The sequence below is a fragment of the Molossus molossus genome, unplaced genomic scaffold (genome assembly GCF_014108415.1).
Source record: "Molossus molossus isolate mMolMol1 unplaced genomic scaffold, mMolMol1.p scaffold_m16_p_21, whole genome shotgun sequence".
Taxonomy (NCBI): domain Eukaryota; kingdom Metazoa; phylum Chordata; class Mammalia; order Chiroptera; family Molossidae; genus Molossus; species Molossus molossus.
Window position 1 is genome coordinate 26,368,200 of NW_023425357.1, and position 18,273 is coordinate 26,386,472.

The 18,273-nt window shown below is 50.6% G+C and overlaps 1 protein-coding gene across 1 annotated transcript in view; it reads right to left on the reverse strand.

Moving 5' to 3' along the window:
* Positions 1-18,273, reverse strand: part of WWOX (WW domain containing oxidoreductase) — a 954,172-nt gene that overhangs the window by 1,554 nt on the left and 934,345 nt on the right. The window lies entirely within an intron of this gene.

Consider the following 18,273-nt stretch of genomic DNA (forward strand, 5'->3'; position numbering starts at 1 on the left):
GCTGGTTATACGGCAGAGAGCTCGCCATGCCATGTTACCGTGTTTAAAACCCACATACACATGTTCCCTGCCGTGCATGCTGGCCTCATGCAGACACGTGGCACATTTATTCATTCGTCCAGAGCCTGTGAAAACCCTTTTCCAAGTGTCGTAGTCATCCCATATGTGCAAGGGGACAGTGGGGACACCTCTCCTCCCAGCCCACTTCAGAACGCAGGTTGCAGTGAGTGCCATTGGTCCCTCTCGGTTCACCCTTTGAGTAGCAGTTGGCGCTGTGGCTAGGGATGTGTGTGCCGATGAGGTACCATATCATCTGGGCTGACAGAATACTGTCAGGGATGCTGGAAAGAGGGCAAGAAATCACTTTGCTTTGCAAGCCATAATTAAAAATAATAGGCTGGTGTTCATAGGGAGACACGGTAGGCACGGCTCTAATTTAAAACCAATACAGTTTATCTGGCATCTTATGATTATTTATGTACATCACAGCCCTTTGTCGCATCAACTAATTATAGGCTGGTAGGGAGGGGTTTGCAGAAGAGGATGGGGAAAGGTAACTAGGAATAAGGTCACCATCAGAAAAACATTAAGGATGTTCGCTTGAGGGGGAAATGCATTTCTACCCCCACCCAAAGCTTACCACCTTTCTGCCCCTGCAGGGTTTAAGTTGTGCCTACGCACAGTGCCTGATGGAACGGCATGCTCCTCAAATGGTTTGGTTTGCATTTGCTAGGACTGCACGCTAGAGCCACTAGGAGCCAAGGTCGTTCTAAGATCAGGGTCTCAAGATGCTACAATTTTAGGAGAGCGCTCCCAAACAGAGTTGGGTTTCGTTTGTTTGTTTGTCCGGGGGAGCTCAAAGTCGGGGTGTGTTGCCATATTTAAATCTGTGTGAAAACCACATGGTCAAATACCGTCAAGGGATGTGATTGTGGGGAGGCGTGTGGAATGGAGTGGGAGTGGGGTGGAGACTTGAGTTCTGTTCATAGCTGCCTGCTTGATGGCCCCAGACAGGTCCCATTAGTTCAGAACTTGAACTCCCGACATGACTTGAACTTAACTAAATAGTCACTGGTTTGTTACTTCCCCAACGCCCTCTCGTGCCCCCTCCCCAGTTATTCTTGGATTCAGCTCTTTCTTTTTAAATTGATGAGTGTGGCTCGAGTCTAATGGAAATAAGTTTATGTCATCCAAATATTCCTTCACTGAATTATTATTCCTAATAACACTTTGTTTAGCACCTGGCACATTTCTCTAAAGAATTTCGGGAGGCCCATCTAATGCCCGGCATGTCGTGGAGGGGGCCGGGGGAGGGGAAGCTGAGCGCCTCTGAGGACAAACTGAAGAATCGAGATGCTCATCCTGATAACTTGAGCCAAATATGATTTTGGCCTCACTTCTTAGCAGAGTTCAATTGGAGATGGCGTTTTGCATAATTTTCTGGATATCTATCTTAGACTTACATTTTACTTTGCAGCTGCCAAACCACCAAAGAGTGGTCAGGTGATTTCCCATCAACTCTAAGGGGTGAGAGAATCCAGTCAGCTCACCCCCAAATCCAGGCTCCCCACCCCCATGAGAGAGCCTTGTAATACCGGCATTTACAGAACACGACAAACTAGCCTTTCAGAGAGCCACCAGTCCCGAGACAAGATGAAAGTAGGCCACCTGGGAAAGCAGACAGCGGAATTCTTCCAAACCCAATGTAATATTTTGCTACTGTGACCTTCTAAAACGATATCGTATTGCACTCTTGCATTGTTGGAATGGTATTTTTGCAAAGAAATTCTGCACGTACATTGATTCAGAGTCGCGTTGATGAGGGAGCTAGGGGCATGCATTTTCCCTCCATGGAGTTTGAAAGCAATTGCAATGACCTCATTTCATATAAGTCTATATTTGGCTACCTTGCCGAAAACCATACATTTTAGAAAAGCCCAATCTTTCATCAAGAGCTGGCTTTGGTTCTTTTGCCACGAGGCTTGGGGTGACAGTCTAAATCCCATCACAAGTGGCTCTGGCTTTGTAGAGGAACACAGGACAGTAGGGGCACCTGGAAGCAAAGACCACCTTCTCCACTCGAAGTTCAACTGCACATTTGGTGACATCTCCCTCTCTGACTCATTCTCGATTCGACTGGTACTCAATTTGCTTTCCTTTCTTGATGGACAGTTAAGTAGTGACCAGATCTTTTACTCCTAAGCTCACAACCTTTTGGCTTCTCAGGGAATCCTCTTTTTAGCAGTCTCTGAGTGATATCTTTATATGAGCAGATGTGACGACGGTTTTTTGGTTTTTTTTTTTTGAGAGAGAAAGAAACGTCGATGTGAGAGAGACACATCGATTGGCTGCCTCCCACATGCCCCTTTCTGGGGATGGAGCCTGTAACCCAGGCATGTGCCCTGACCTGGAATTGAACCGGGACCTCTCAGTCCATGGGACCGTGCTCCAACCACTGAGCCACACAGGCTGGGCTGTGATGACACTTTCAAGTTCTAAGTTTGGACTCATCAGCTTTTTGGTCTGCCTGCCATCAAAATGAGACAGAGCCGAATTAGGGAAATCTCATTAGTACATAGGCTTGTCCTGCTGCTACAAGATAAAACATTTTCAAACCGATAAAAACAAATTTAAAAGAGCACTTTCATCAGCGTCAAATGACTTTCATGCCACTTGTGTGTGTGTGGGGGGGAGCATCAGGACCTAACTCAGAAAAGATGAAAGAGTCACACAAAGGAAACGATGTTGCCAACTCTGATACAGAATATCTGAAGCCATATCTTGTGAGTTGTCACCACTGTTGACTGATCCATCGCGATAAGAGAACAGCAACACCTTGACATATGAACACTGGCTGGAGCTGGGGGTCCCCTAAACGATGTGTTAACGATTTCTCAGAAGCCTGTCTGGACTTCTGCAGCTGCTTATGGCTGGGATGCGGCGTCTCCATCCTGGAGAATTGGCAATGAGTTAGGGTGTGGCTGACCCAGCACTGAGAATTTTGGGGACGTGCAGTAGACTCTGTCGTAGTGCCTGAATGCCACTTCTGATCGGATCAAACATTTCTGAGCTGCCGGAGGAGAGCTGTGCATCCATCTTTAGAGTGTGTGTAGGATTACCCAGGATTCCTGTTTGGGTTTCAGTTAAGAGTATCTTGGTTATAAAGGTTCATCATTCTCCTTCAGAACTCATTTGTCAGATTTGCAGCACAGTCTCCCACTACAGGAGGGTAGATCTGGAAAGCAGTTGCTGTTTATTTATAGTTGAGGCCCCAAGACCTAAATTATCTACCCTTCCCAAACTCTTTGTTGGGATGAAAACGTTAAAGTAGCCCTTTTTCATCAACATTTATTTGATAACTGCTGGCCACCAATTTGTAGCTGGGATCAAAATGAATATTAACTCTTTTAAAGGAAAAGGTACAGAAGTTTCTAATCAACAAAATACGGCAAAGGAAAAACCACCCACGTATTGATATTTGTAATGTATCAGTTAGTACTCTAACCACCCAGATATTGACATTTGTAATGCATCGGTTAGCACTCTAATATAACTTGCGTTTTAATAAGGACACATATTACACAATTACTGTTTAGTTTTCGAGTTTCTCTACTTTAAAATGCATGCTTACTTACAAGAAAGAATAGCTTCCTGTCTTAAAGTAGATTTAACTACAAGATGTATAAAAAGTAGACACTGTCACAGAATATCTATATATAGTCAATGATTCTGAGAGTAGTCAGTGTTTCTAAGATTGCTTTATTGCAGACGTACGGATATCAGGAGATTGTACGAAAAATGCTGAATGAATCAATTTTTGCAAAAAGTAAAGATGTGTTAGGGACCGTGTCGGGGAACTTAGCCTGGGCTTGGAACCCCACGGGCAGGGAGGGGAAACCTTTGGGAAGGGCCCAGGGATTCCTGTGCTGAGTCCCGGGACAAAGAGGTGATCTGAAGCGAGCAGGTGCTGCAGAAAGAAGACAGGTGCCTCTTCCAGTCCTCAGAGCTTCCGTTACTCATCTGGGGTCCGGTAGGCAAAACAAACACTTCCCGGATGCAAAGCCGGCCACCTAGACAGCGGCTCCGCGAATGTGGCAGGACAACCTCTCACAGGGCACACTTGTCACAGGAGGAACAGATGCCTGCCCCCCGCATCCTCTCTGTCTTTCCCCATCTCCCAGTAACGCTCCCGCAGGAGAGCTGATGACCATCCGACGGGGAAAGTGCGACACCGTGTTTCGGCGTCCCTCTCCAGACGCACATCCTTCCCTCCGAAACCATGACGGCCGAGTCTCCGCTGTTAAAGACGAACCAAAGCGAACTGCTCCACCAAGTTATACCCCCTACTTACCGAGAACAATCTTCCAGGCTGACAAAGGTGTCGCGTGTTTTATTCATTCTCAGGGTGACGTGAGGCAGCTCACACAGGAACGAGGCTCGCCCCTCCCCTGTGAGCATGGTCCCCACCAGCAAGGCGCCCTCGCCCTCCCCCCGTGACGCTGGTGTAACAGAACTGACGGTCCTGGAATAAGTGCTGATCAACCAACACGCCAACGTGCATGGAGATCATGGGAAAGAGTAGAGAGAACAGAGACCTCAACTCAAAGGACCGCCCTTCGCACGGCCATGCTTCCCCAGGGACTGGCTGCCGGGGGCCAGTCCCGAGATAAAACAGCCGGCACTGATGGAGAACTCACCGTTCTTCAGGTGGGCCACGCAGGGAGCTTTAGATGCACATTCTCACCCCACACAGCATTACAAGCAGAGACAACTGTTACCCCCATCTGCGGAGAAGCCCACTTAGCACCAGAGATCAACAGCAAAGTCACCCAGGTGATCGAGGCACTGGTGGGCCCACTCCAGAACTCAGACACGCTGCCACCCGAACCCTCCCGCCGAGACATGTGGCGCGGGTGTTGGCATGCTGTTCTGTGTCTCCCACGTGGCGGGAGCTTCCGGATGAGGAGGGCCTCCTTGCCGCCTTTGCCAGGCCCTGCCTGGCCACCGTGTGGCTCCCTGGCATGGCCTGACGTTAAATGTGGGCTTTGCCCTGGGCTCACCTGAGAAATGTTAAAGGGAGATTTTTCCACTGTGGATTTAGTCCGTGAACTACATTGAAATTGTATCCATTTAGATTAACAGAAGTGAGCACTCAGCGAAACCTCAGACGATCCAACAGCAAAGGACCTTGCCACGAAGGTCACCTGGTTCACAGTGCCACCTCCAGATGCCAGGCTGGCCCAGCGAAGGAACCTCCTCTTGGATGACAGGCTTTTTTCAAAGCCTCAAACCCAGCAAAACCGAAGCAACCTCCATCTCCTAGATCCGTGGATGTGTAAAGTGAGCGACGCCTTTTGGGAGATAATATCTGATTCATTGGGTCAGGTTTGCAGGGGAAACTCTGCTCCAACCCTCTTCCCCACCCTCCCTCAATTAATTTCTAACAAGTTAATTCCTATAAATGCCTAACAATTGATTCCTACAAAGGCTTTCAACAATGCAGGCTTAGGTACAGGCGGAGACTTCCCGGGGGCATAGAAACAGCTTTCCTGCAGCTGTCGTGGGTTTCGCTCACGGGCTGTTCTTAACAGTTATTATAGAAGGAAACACACTCCATTTCTCCAACTGGAAAAGCGAAGGGGAGCAGGAAAGTGGCTGTTGGTTGTTAACTGTGGAGGCTTTAAAAGGCTGAGAGAATGTTCTGGAGACTTATTTAGATCTCAAGTAGAGTCTTAGCCCCACAGAAGAGAATGTGGCCACTCCGGCACCATGGACTTGGGCGATGTGTCTACATATTGACCTCTTGCCACAAGGATACACTTCTTTGCCCAAGACAGCTTCACACGTGTGGAAAACCTCTGACATTCCCTTTCGGTTGACTGTCTCTCCCACGGCAGGCGAAGGAGGGTCATCCCCAATGACACGGGCACTGTCCGTGCAAAGGGCTTGGTAGGAGATGCTGGCTGAGGGGGAGCTAAGCACTGGGATGTCCCCAGCCATCCCTGTAAGTGCAACTGGTCCACAGTCCACAATGGCAAAGGGTCTCTCGAGGGAAGCGTGCGAAGGGGAGCAACGTGCCACAGCTTTCAAACACCAGCCATCTGCCCACAGGCCTCCAGGTGGGGAGAATCCACACGGTGACTCAGAGCCTTTCTTACGTGCAGCTCAGGCGTCCCAAATAGCCTGCCCCGATCCAAGTAAGACTGCAAAGACCGCACCGTTCTTCCGGACAGAGGACATGAATTTCCAGCAAGGTCATCAGGAGTTTTCAGAGACGGACTCCAAGACCAGGACAGAACGAGGTGGACAGGCAAGAGTGTTGCTCTGTTTCTCTGAGAAATAGCTGCAGGAAAAAGCCCAGAGACCAGCAGGTTTGGGATGGAAAGTTGGAGATGATATATTTTTTTTTAAGCAAAAGAATCTATTTGTCTCTGCTCGCCTTATGTTGGGGTGGAGGAGGTGGTCAATCCCGACCACAGGGAGAGGTCCAAAGCCATGTTGTTTGGGGACGGTCTGGCAGGGCAGGGTTTCCACTAAGGCTCTGGGTAGGGGTTCAGGGCACAGTGACCTTGGTAGGCTTTCAGGACCTGGATTTTGAATTCGACGAACTGTTCTGAACTTCCCCTTGAAGTGAATGAGGCCCTATTCATACCTCCTCCCTGCCCCAGAATCCTTGCCACCCATGTTCCAAGGGTTCTGTGAGGGATTTATGTCTGGTCCTCAAAGAGGGGACATGCACAATGTAGAATGATTTCATCTTTCTGGGACCTGCTGTCATTGTGAGACTCTAACAGGCTTTGGTGGGGTGGGAAGTCGCCCTCTGAATGAGCGAAGGAAAAGGGGTGTGGCTCCAAGTGCAATCCGTTGGAGGGGGGGATGGGACCGGGATATTCTTCCTGTGCGTTCAGGCTTCATCCCCGCCTGCCAAAGACGTGCAGAAACTGCTTGGCCAGATGGACGGTCTCGTCACAATTAAGAGATGTGTTAACTGTATGTTATACCCGCGCACGATTCCCTGGCGTTCCCCACCGGTGCTCTCTGGAATACCCACCTCGCTCAAAGTACAGTTTCCGTTCAGACGGGTTTCCTCATGCTGCGACGGGACACTGCGGGCGGGTACCCACCCTGCCGTGGGCTGGCTTGAAACGGCTAAGCAGAAGAGCCATAGGCATCTGCCACCAAGATATGCATCATCCTTCAACATGGGACACATCTGATGGCCCGCTCGCTACTGACATTTTCCAACCGGGCCACCTGGATGCTGGTGCTGAAGGATACTGGGTGTTTATGAGTGGTAAAAGAACGTATTTAGCTCGTGTTCATTTGAAACGTTTTACATTCTTACTCGATGTCTTTCACCTCGATTATAGCTAGCGCTGTGCAATGTATATAAATGTATGCTTCTGTATTTGCCATGTACGCTGATATAAACCCTTGATATTAAGTGCCAGGCAGAATGAATGGGTTCCGTTCTAATATCATGGTGCAAAGAATATCTTCACAGCACAGGTGAGAGGAAAGGCCTCCCCTTCCCCTCTGCCCAGTCAGCCTGACACATTGGCCCTTCTAGAAAACCAAGAGCTGCCTCTTTTGTAAGCAGGCAGGACTTCGGGGCAACCCCCAAACACGTTTAGATTTTAAGGTGGACAGTTTATTTATTTACACCGAGGTCACACGTATATCCTACAACATAGTACTGAAAAGGCACAGGGGAGGGAATAAAACCCACAGGGTGTTCTGATAGGGCCACGCCATGGGAAGAAATTAACTCCTAACTCGGCTGTCCAGAAACCCACGAAGAGAATGGACACTAGTTCGACCACAGAGGCAGGCCCCGCGTCCGGCCCCGCGTCCAGCCCCGCCGTGTCAAGTCAAGCAAAAATGCATTAGGTCTGTGCATTTCCACAGAGCGCTCACTCGAACAGATCATCTCTCGGGCTCAAAGACGCTGGCCTTGTTAATATTTCATTTAGAACATACTGTGGAGAGTGTCTCATTTATATTACTTCCATAATTAATGGTGATAGCTTAGGCGCTGTCTTTACGCAGAGAGATCTCGTCACAGTGGTCGATGGGTAATGAGAAACAATAGATAGTTCATTCACCAGCAGCTTGTTGCTAGTTAGTAGGAAATGATCGTGTGCTGTTGCTTTAATTGCCGGGGTAAATAACTCTGCCTCGGTGTTAGCGAACATTTTAAAGCACTTGATGCAAATAGACTAGAAACAAAACAAAACAAAAAAAATTACCTTGATTATGCAACACCTTAGCATAGAGAGTTACAAAGGTATGTCTTTTTTTAAATTGCATTCTATCATGCAAATAGTATCTAAATATGCATGTCTGACTACTCATCTACTGTATTTTAGGAAATACAATTAGGCTGCCTTTCTCTTCTCCTATGTAGACTGTAAATAACTGTAGATCTTTCTCTTGTTTCCCTATGTAAATATATGTAAATACTAACAAGCTATGCATGCTGATATTCTAGGCAATTTCAGGTAATTTTATAATCTGCAGGCATGTACTTGAACTGGTTTGTTAAAAGGAAAAAAACAAACAAAAAAAACCTCTCAAACTCTTTAAAGCTGAATAGAAATTAAAGATTTCTTCCTAGACGGTTGTGGCTTCTATTTTCTTTTTTTATCCTCACCTGAGGAGGACATTTTGCATTCATCCTGAGACAGGGTGCGAGGGAGAAAGGGAGGAAGAGAGAGAGAGAAACGTCGATGTGAGAGAGACACATTGACTGGTGCCACCCACATGACCCCAAACAGGGCCGGGGACAAACTGCAACCGAGGTACATGCCCTCAGCGGGAACCGAACCCGGGACTCTCTGGTCCGCGGGCCGACGCTCCAACCACCGAGCCAAACCGGCCAGGGAAGTGACTTCTTTCTTGGCCTTCTCATCCCTGATCCGAGTTCTCCACTCACTTCTCTCACCTGCTCCAGGAAAGAGACACTGGGCAGGCACGGGGCCCAGGGACAATGACCGAACCATGTGGCTTGGGCCTTTACACACTTTCCGGGTCTCCTACAGAATTTCTAGAATCAGAAGACAGGCATTTTTGAATTTTTCTAGTAAAATATCTAGAGGAAAAAGAATTCATGTTTATTGTTCCCCTAGGATGTGTCAGACAGGGCTATGGGCTTGACATCCCAATCCCTACGAAAGGGTCCTGTTGTGACCATTTCGAAGATGCAGAAATGAGTCCCAGCAAGATCAGCATTTGCCTAGAGTGAGAAAATTATTAAATGTCTCTCAAACCCCAATTCTGCCCTGTCTACCAAGGCTCAATAAATGTCTTCTACAAAGGGACAGAGAGGAAATACTTCAGGCTCTGTGGGCTGTCCTGTCTCTGTCCCAACTACTCCAATCCACCACTGTTGTTGTGAAAGCAGCCACAGACATCATATATGCAAATGAACATGGCTGTGTTTCAATAAAACTTTATTTACAAAAAAACAGGCAGTGGGCCGGATCTGGCCTGCAGGCCTCCGTTTGCCAACCTCGGTTCCGCACCCCGTGAAAACTCAGTTGCCCTTCAACAGACCGTTAATAATTCCCTTTTGAGTGGGTGTTTGATGGACGGAGAAATCATTCGATCAATTGAAAATTCTCCATCTCTCCCCTGCAGGTAGCAACACTCTTTGCAGAAGTCATAAAATAATAAAGAGGTGAGCAAAAGAAAGTCCCTTGAGCTTATAAATCAAGCTGTCTTCTTCAGACAAATCTCATTGCCGGGTTTCAATTTAGTTATCTTTTGTTTTCATAAGTGGAGATGGAGGGGAAAAAAAGCATAATAGACTAAGGTAAAAAAAAAAAAAGAGAGAGAGAGAGAGAAAGAAAGAAAGAAATCGAGCGACACTCTTCAGTGAGGGGAAGGAGGCTATTACCTCAGGTCTCTATGGAAACCAAGCGGCACACAAACTTTTTAATGGTTGGAAAACAGCGTTTGTGTTTGAAGATGTTTTTCCTAAGTATGATGCTTCCGTGTAAATACATTAATTGACAGTTTCCTTCGGGACTTTTATTGAAGTTTCCAAACTTAATTTGATGGCACAGGAGCGCTCTGGAGCCCTTGAAGAATGCTGCAGAGCTGGGGCCTTAGGAAAATGAGGCGGCTCTGGCTGTGCACACGTCCAAGCCAACTCCTGCAAAGCCGTGGAGAACCGGCCCTCACGCCCTGTACTTTTCCATTTACAAGGCGCTCTGCCGTCTCTGTGGGATGGGAGAGACACCTCCTAACCTCTGCTGGACAGGAATCAGATCACCTCTCAGTCCTGGAGGGAAGTGGGGAGGAGTGGGAAGAGGGAAGAGCGGTGTGTTTTTGCAGATTGGGTGGCAGTGTGGGATGGTGGGGAAAAGCCCAGGAGCTGAAGCCAGAAATACTTGAACTGGAATCCTGACTTTGACACACGGTAGCTCTGTGACAGGCCCCCGAGCCTCAGTTTCCTCATCTACGAAACGGGCACAATAAGAGCCTATTCACGTGACTCTTGGCAGGATTAGTGCTAACATTGGGCCATTTTCTGAATCCACAGTAGGTGCTGGTTCAAAGGTAACTATAATTCCATTTATTAAAAGTTTAAAGAAGCCCTGGCTGGATGGCTCATTCAGCTGGAGCATTGGCCCGTACACCAAAAGATTGTAGGTTCGAGTCAGGACACATACTTGGGTTTCAGGTTCGATCCCCGGTCAGGGACGCACGGGAGGAAACCGATCAATATTTCTCACATCCAGGTTTCTCTCTCTCTCTTTCCCCCTCCCTCCTTCCCTCCCTGTAAAATCAATAACATATCCTTGGGTGAGGATTTTTTAAAAAGTGTTGAAAGACTGAAGCACGCAGATCAAAATATCTCACCTTTCCTTCACACAAGGGACTTAAAAGTTAAAGGGGGTGGTGGGTGACTGCCTTCCAGGCAAGAATTCCAAGTGGCAGACACCTGCTCACCAAGTCTTCCCCAGCATCTCTGGGTGATGCTGGCCATGAATGACCTGCTTCCCAGCCACTGCAGCGTTGAACTGCTCTCTTGGTCAGAAACTGTCCTTCTAGCTGAGCCATGCCTCCTCCTTCGCCTTCAAACTCAAAGCCTGCCTGTCATCTACCTCTGGCCTTCCCTCCAGACTCACCTGTCACCTGGCCCAGCGCCTCGCCTTTAGCCAGATCCCTCAGCCCAGGCACAGTTGTGGCACAGTGGTCACTTTCCAGCTCCTTCATTACCTCTCTCCCAAACCCCTCCTGAGTTCTCACGTCTTAGCCAGGAGAGCGTGAGACATGACAGCTGCCTTAGGCAGGGTTCATCTAGTCCCCACTGCAACAGCCAACGACGACGACAAAACATAATAACAAAGCTGGTGATGGGCTATTATGGGCCGAGGACCCGTTATTACTTCCGATCCTCACGACCATCTCAGAAGGAGGACACAGAGGCGGGAGGAGGTCACCTAACTCCCAGCCATGTCTGTACCTGGGACGTGCAAGAGCTAAGATCCAAACAGAGTCTGTCTCCGTTCACAGCTAGTATTCTTGCTCGTGGCTGATGCTCCCTCTGACCCCACACTCTGTGGCATCCAGAAATTATGATACATGTGGAAACCTAGCTCTAGCCCCATGAGGCCATGTTCATAGTCCTTCTCTGGGTGGTTTGATTCTCTGCTGGCTTCGGCCCTGTCCACAGAGCCTCAGGGACCTTCCTCCTCCCCCTCTGAGCTCATTCCTCAGTCCTCAGACCCCTGCTCCCAGGGTGTCATTTCCGCCTGCATGTGACCTGGGGCAACACCTCGGAAGGGGTCTGAGCCCCACACCTGCTGTGTTCCTCTTCTACAAATTGCTCCTCACGCAGAGAGGACCCGGAGGCTGGCAAGGCTCGGGTTAAGGGCTGGGCATGCGGGGGCCATCTGGCCACATCCCCCAGGGCGGGCTCATGACTGGCAACCGCAGTTGGAAGTCTCCTACCCTCACCGTGCACAGAAGTGCTGAACTCATGACCACGGGGTGCACGGAGGAACACCTTACTCTGCTTTTTCTGCCCCTTCTGGCTGCCACACCTGGTAGGGTGCATCCTCTCACAATCGCCTGGCTGGGAAAAACGGAGGCACACATATACGTTAGAAGCTCCCGAGCAAAATGTCAGTGAGGCTACAAGCTAGGTGTGCCGCTGGCCCTCAGCGTGTCAAGGTGGTTGAAAATCTGTCCCCCGCTGCCCGGGCCCTCGGGATCGCGAACTGAATGACCTTACAGGGCAGTCCCCTTCATGTCCGACCCCCATCTGGGGCCTGCTGCGGCACTTTCTAAGTGCCGAGCTCCAGAATGTCTGCAAGAGCCCTATGCAGGCATTATTACCCCCATTTTATTTATAGGGAAACGGAGGCTCCCGCAAGCAGAGTGACCGAGTGACAAACCATTCTTGTGTGTTGAGCCCTGATGAAGGGCCACCTGCATGCTGAGGGATTGTTGCGCCTCTAATGCTGCCAGTGAGGGTCCGCCCGGGGCCAGATCCTTTCTGAGCCCTTGACACCCACGGTCCACAGTCATAAGCAGGTGCTAAAGCCCAAAGAGGCAGAGGTCAAAGAACAAGGGGTCGAGTCAGGAGCTGAACCCCATCACTTGGGCTGCAGAGCCCCACTTTCGGCACTGGCTCCAGGGTCAACGAGAAGGCGCTCACGGTCCGAGAGAAGTGTGAGCATTGCACACGCACAGGTCACGATTTTGCACTGTCGTCACAGGAAGCAGCTCACCTTTTTCGAGCACCCCAGTCTTACATTAGTGTTTCCCAGGTACTGTCTCATTTATAATCCTCCCAATTTGACAGACACGGAATCCGAGGCTCAGAAAGGTGAAGCAATGCCCAAGGTCACACAGCCAGTGAATGGGGGAGCTGGAATTTGTACCTGGGTGGTCCAAGCTCCTAACCCTTTTGCTGGGTGGCACCTCAGGCCACAGAAGTCAGCCCCCCCCCCAATGATGTTTTATCACATACTTATTCAGTGGTAGGATGCATGTCTCCAGTTAGATGCTCTGCAAGGGGCATTAGACTCTCGAGTGTGATGCTAACCCTGAGAAGGAGACCAGGGATTCACCTACCCGTGAAAAAAATCACAAGGGAATGAGTCCGTTGGTTACCTCGGATCTATGGTCAGAGGATGGAGCAAGTGTCATGAAGGAGCACTCTCTTACTAAAAGGAAAACCTTTGAATAAGAAAAAAGAGGAGGGGTTAATTTTCCTTACTTGTTTTTAATATTTACTGTTCTCTAAGGCTGTTTCTCGTTCCCTAGATTTTAGTAAAGGACCAATCGATTTAAATGTTACACACGTAAGGGCAGATTCATCATTGTCCCAGATTTCAGTCAGCTCGTACTCTCTCCCTGGAGGCTGAGAAGATGACCTCCGGGTGGTTGGAAAGCTGGCGGTTCAGCTTTACAACCACAGTATCTCCAGGGTCCGTGTAGCAACCACTCCCATCGCCGTGGTGTGACGTACCCCATCCACTGCCCAGGGTCTTCTTGTTCGCAGCATCACGAGTAGGAAGTATTGGGAACAAAAAACAAATGAACTGCCAACCTATAGATTTTGTCTGGTATTACGGAATGGCCTTGCTAAGCGAATATAAAATCTCAGCTTACTACTATACCACTCCATGTTGGGGGGTGAGGAGTACAATAAGCTAATTAAAATAGACTTTTCCATGAGTCGCTTTGCCTTGCTTGAATGACACATCTGTGGAAAGCGGGGTTTGTGATGCTGGCATATTGGTAAGTATTTAACGACTAGCTCTCTGGAGCGTGGAGGGGAGAGGGGGCCTTGACTTGTAGCGTCTGCCAAATCCCATGGTGTAAATGCCGTCAGCACCGGCAGAGTGCAGAGCTGGGGAGAGACCTATGCCATGGCTCTCGAAAGCTGGTGTGATCCTGCCCCAGACCTCGGTTAGCTGGTGGCCTGTGTAGCACAGCAGTCGGGGGTGTTCGAGGAAAACCATGAGACACGGGGCCATAAAACCACTGGGACACGAAAGGCACTGCGAGAAAGTGTACACCCGAACCAGTGCGGGAGACCTGGGGCCAGCGTGACACAGACTTGGGGCTTTTAGATGCTGTTCACGGTGGTCCGCTTAACCTAAAAGCTGACTCCACTCTGGTGGCTCCCCCGGCCCTATGTAACCATAGCTGCCAACGTGTATTCAGCAATGAGTCCTTAATATCATTCTAGAAACTTTGCCATGTCGTTACTGTTGCAACAATTCTGCAAGGCGGACAATAACCCCATCGTGGAGACGAAGAGACGGAAGTTCAGGGAGCTGGACCTCACGAAATGCAGCACCAGGGTCCAGTCCCAGAGCTGCCTGGTCCTGGACCTCACCATTTCCCTGGCTCTCTTGGGAACTGTGTTCCAGGCGATGGGCATCCTTGAAAATGCTGCGCTTTTGCCTTGGGTCCTGTCTACCACAAGTGAAATCCACATACTGTATGAAGTAAATCTGCTGCCCCACCCACATGTCTCCCAGTCAGGGACCTGGGGCCCCGTGGGGTTGTGGATGAGAACAGGAAGGCATGAATGGAGGGAAGGAGACTGGGTAGGTAGGAAACCAGGGAGAAGAGAGGACAGGGTCACTCATAGGACTGGAAGTCTCAGGACACTGAATTTTATTCTCAGGGTCTGACGGAAGCTGGGCATATATAGACTCCGAACTTATTCCACTTGCCCAACGTCGCAAGCCTGGTGAGCAGAGATAGCCCGTTGGCTGTCCCAAACCTGTAGCTAGGGCACATGTTCTTAAGCTGCAGGTCCCTCCGTTTGTCCAGCAGCAGGTGAAGACACAGAGCCGAGGACGCTGTCTGCTCACACTGCGCTCTGGACCATCCAAGGTGCCAAACCTCGGAGCTGCTTTGGGTTCTGTTACTTCCTCAAACAGTAGCACCAACAGACTCCTGCCGGTCAACATGCATGAGAAGGGTCCATCCTGGGACTCAGTGATATTAATGTCTCACTTCCAAAAAGAGTGTTTTAAGCAAAGACATCGTGACCATCTGAATTCACCAGATCGTTCCCATTTTGGGAGGACTAGCATTTTTCAAATAAGGAATAGAAACCAAGATGTAGGAAAGCGAAATTTCCTTTCCCCGCTGAACTGAAATCCCTGCACAGGAACGTGCGGAACGTCGAATGAAGCCTGTCAACGGACTGTTCTAGGTCTGTGTACGCCACCTGGACGGCCCCCTCGAACAGCCCTTCTCTACCCTGATGATCCATCTTCCTCACTCATGCTGGCTCCTTGGCAGGGGCCAGTTCCCGGCCGGGGCTGCATGGCCTGCCCTTCTAGCTGTCTGCTCTCCTTCCCTCTGTCCCTGCACCCGGCTATGTGAGTGGACTCTGACTTAGGAAGGCATGGCCTCAAAGTCATCCCATGGCCCCGCAGTGGACACGGTCGGGCTCTGGACCAGGGGGCTCTCATCTCTCCAGCTGCCGGGCCAAGCCCTTCCTCAGGAGCTGCCCTCTGCCCAAGGGAGCCGCCTTGCCCACGGGGCACTCCGTCCGGGAGGCAGCCCACATCCGTGGCCAGCTGACCTTTCTGCCCCATTCAGGACCTCTTGGAGGGTCGGCCTGGCTTCAGTCTCCTTGGCACTGGTTGACGTGCCTGCTGCTCCTACCTCGCAGCTCAGCCCTCCCGGTCCCATGCTGCCACCCCCCGGCCCCACCCGCGTGGATCCTGAGAGCACTCCCCAGTAACCCTCCGTGCTGACCTCAGCCGCAGAGCCTGCAGCCCGGGACGCCCAACCTACAGCTGGTAGCTGGGCGACTTGGAGGAATGCACGCCACCACTCTGAGCCAGTTTCCTCACCCGCACACCCGAGACACTGGTGTCCTCAGGGGCCATTGCAGTGGCTGCATCAGACCACGTGCACCACGTAGCTGCGGAGCTGGCGCGTGGGCTCAGCAGCGTGGAGACGGCGGTCCCAGCGCTCATGCCCTTCTGTGCCCCCAGCCCTTCCTCGCCTCCGGCGGGGCTATGGCGTGGCCAGAAAAGAAAACAAGAACACAGACTTTGGGAGGGCCTCCGCTTAGACATGGTGGATTCAGCTCAGCGTCTCTGTCTGCACTCCCTCCAGAAACGCTACTAAATCAAAGATAATAAAGAGGAAAGTTCCGCACCGGGAGCCGGGCCGCAGAGCAGAAGTGCCGGCTGCTGACTCAGCCGAGCAGGGCCGGAGACGAGGAAGGCGCCCCAGCCGGGGCCACTGGCACCGCAAACCCGGGGACTGAGGGGAGGTGGCCGAGTTCGGGCCCCGAAGAGGACAGCTGTCAAGGCTCCGAGATACTGCCTGTAACATCCAAGCGGAGTTCTCACGCGGGGCGGCCATTCGTTAAACAGCTCCCGTCACTGCCCCGTTCAGGGGTCAACTCCTCCGTGAGTTTGTTAGAGAAACCTGTCCGGACCACCACGGCCCATCCTGAACCCTAGTGTGCAGTTGGTGTGTGCTCTTTGAGAGGGATCCTGGCACCCTGCCCAGTGCCTGGCACCCAGTAGGTCGCTGGTGAACGTTTCTAAAGGGATGAATGAATGCATGATCCAATATCTTAGCAGGGCAAGGGAAAAATGGATCAGTCGAACTCAGTTGCTGTATAAACAAAATGACTGGTCAAATGAGTTCCTTTCCAGATTATTGTTGGCGTGGTTTTGACACAGTTGTTCTCGGTAAATTGTGACTCACGTGGGTGCTAGTTATATTACGCTTATTATATGCTAGACGCTGATCTAAGCTTGTTCTCTCTCCCTCCACACACACACAGTCCTCACAACAACCCTGTGAAATACATTCGCTATTAGCTCCCCTTGCTTACAGAAAACTGAGACACAGAACGAGTAAGGAACTTGCTCAAGCCTGCACAATCAGTAAGTGGCAGAGTGGAGGTTCGAACTCATGCCCCCGGGACTCCAAAGGCCATACTAGCCCAGGAGGTGAGGAGCTGAAGTCCTGGGGAGCTTTCTGCGAGGCTCCCGGCCCATGGGGTGAGCTGTCGCCTGCAGACACTTTGGGGTGAAGGGAAATGGGCTCAGGGAGGGCTACCCAGAGTGTGAATCCAGACGAGGTGACATGATCTCCAACCGGGGATGCAGAAGCACGGACTCCTTGGCAAGCAGAGGGCGTGCCCTGTGTTAGGAAAGATCTGACCAGAGCCGCGTCCACGGGGGTTTTGTGGTGGGTCATGGAGCAGGGCGTAGTGAGCTCAGGTACAAGATTTCTAAGGTAGACCAGAACCCTGCCCACCTGACTCAGCTGCCCCCGTCTTTGAGAGAGCTGGGCTTTGCAATCTTCTGGGTGTCCTGTCTTTGCTCAGGGGAGGGACTTCCTTTCTGATACATCAGTAGTGTCCCACCTGGGCCTCCCAGCTGACTAAGCAATCTGCAGCACAGGAAGGGGGTGGGGTGAAAGGTCTATTTGCAATATTTTAAGAAGCCGGATGAAAAGCCTACTTGCTCTACAGAGAGACCACACAGGCTATTACTCACCAAATCTAATTTGTTGGCTACATACCTCTCATAATCTGTGTTCTCACTGAAGGATGAAACAGAAGGGGTCAGAACTTGGCTCCAGATACCTGCACACTGCGCGTTCTCCCAACAGCCCCCGGGGCACTACCCCGTCTCCCACAGCCCCGGCGGGACGCAAGGATGCAAACCAGGAGAGTTTTGACATGAACTCTGCCCGATGTGCTTCTCCCGCCGTCTTATAAGATCCCAGCAGAAAGCACCAGAGAGAAAGCACGCTGTGCTGCGCGGACGGGAAGGCTGTGCCTTCACTCCGGGTCAGAGAGCAGAAAGCTCTTTGGCGGTTCACAGCCATGGAGACCAACGTTGGTCAACTACTCAGGAGCCAAAGTGAAGCAGCAGGAAGGTGTGTGCGTGTGTTGGGAAGAGGGGTGTCAAGGAGGCAAAGTTGACCTTTTCTTCCTTTACCTTCTCCCCAGTCACTGATGACAGTAGTGGCTGGTCCTCCACCTCAGTCCTGCAGCCACGTAAAGAAAGTGGAGGTCAGAGAGGTCAAGCAACTTGCCCACAGACACACAGCCAGTAAGTGGCCAAGTTGGGATTCAAACGTGGAAAGGGATGGATGGGCTCCGAAGTCTATGTTCTTCTCTCTTATAGTGAGAATAAGCCAAGAGGCTGGAGCCCGCACAGGAAATAAAAAATGGGAGGCAGAGCCCAGCCAGGGTGGCTCAGTGGTTAAGCTTCAACCCATGCACCAAGAGGTCATCTGTTCGATTCCCAA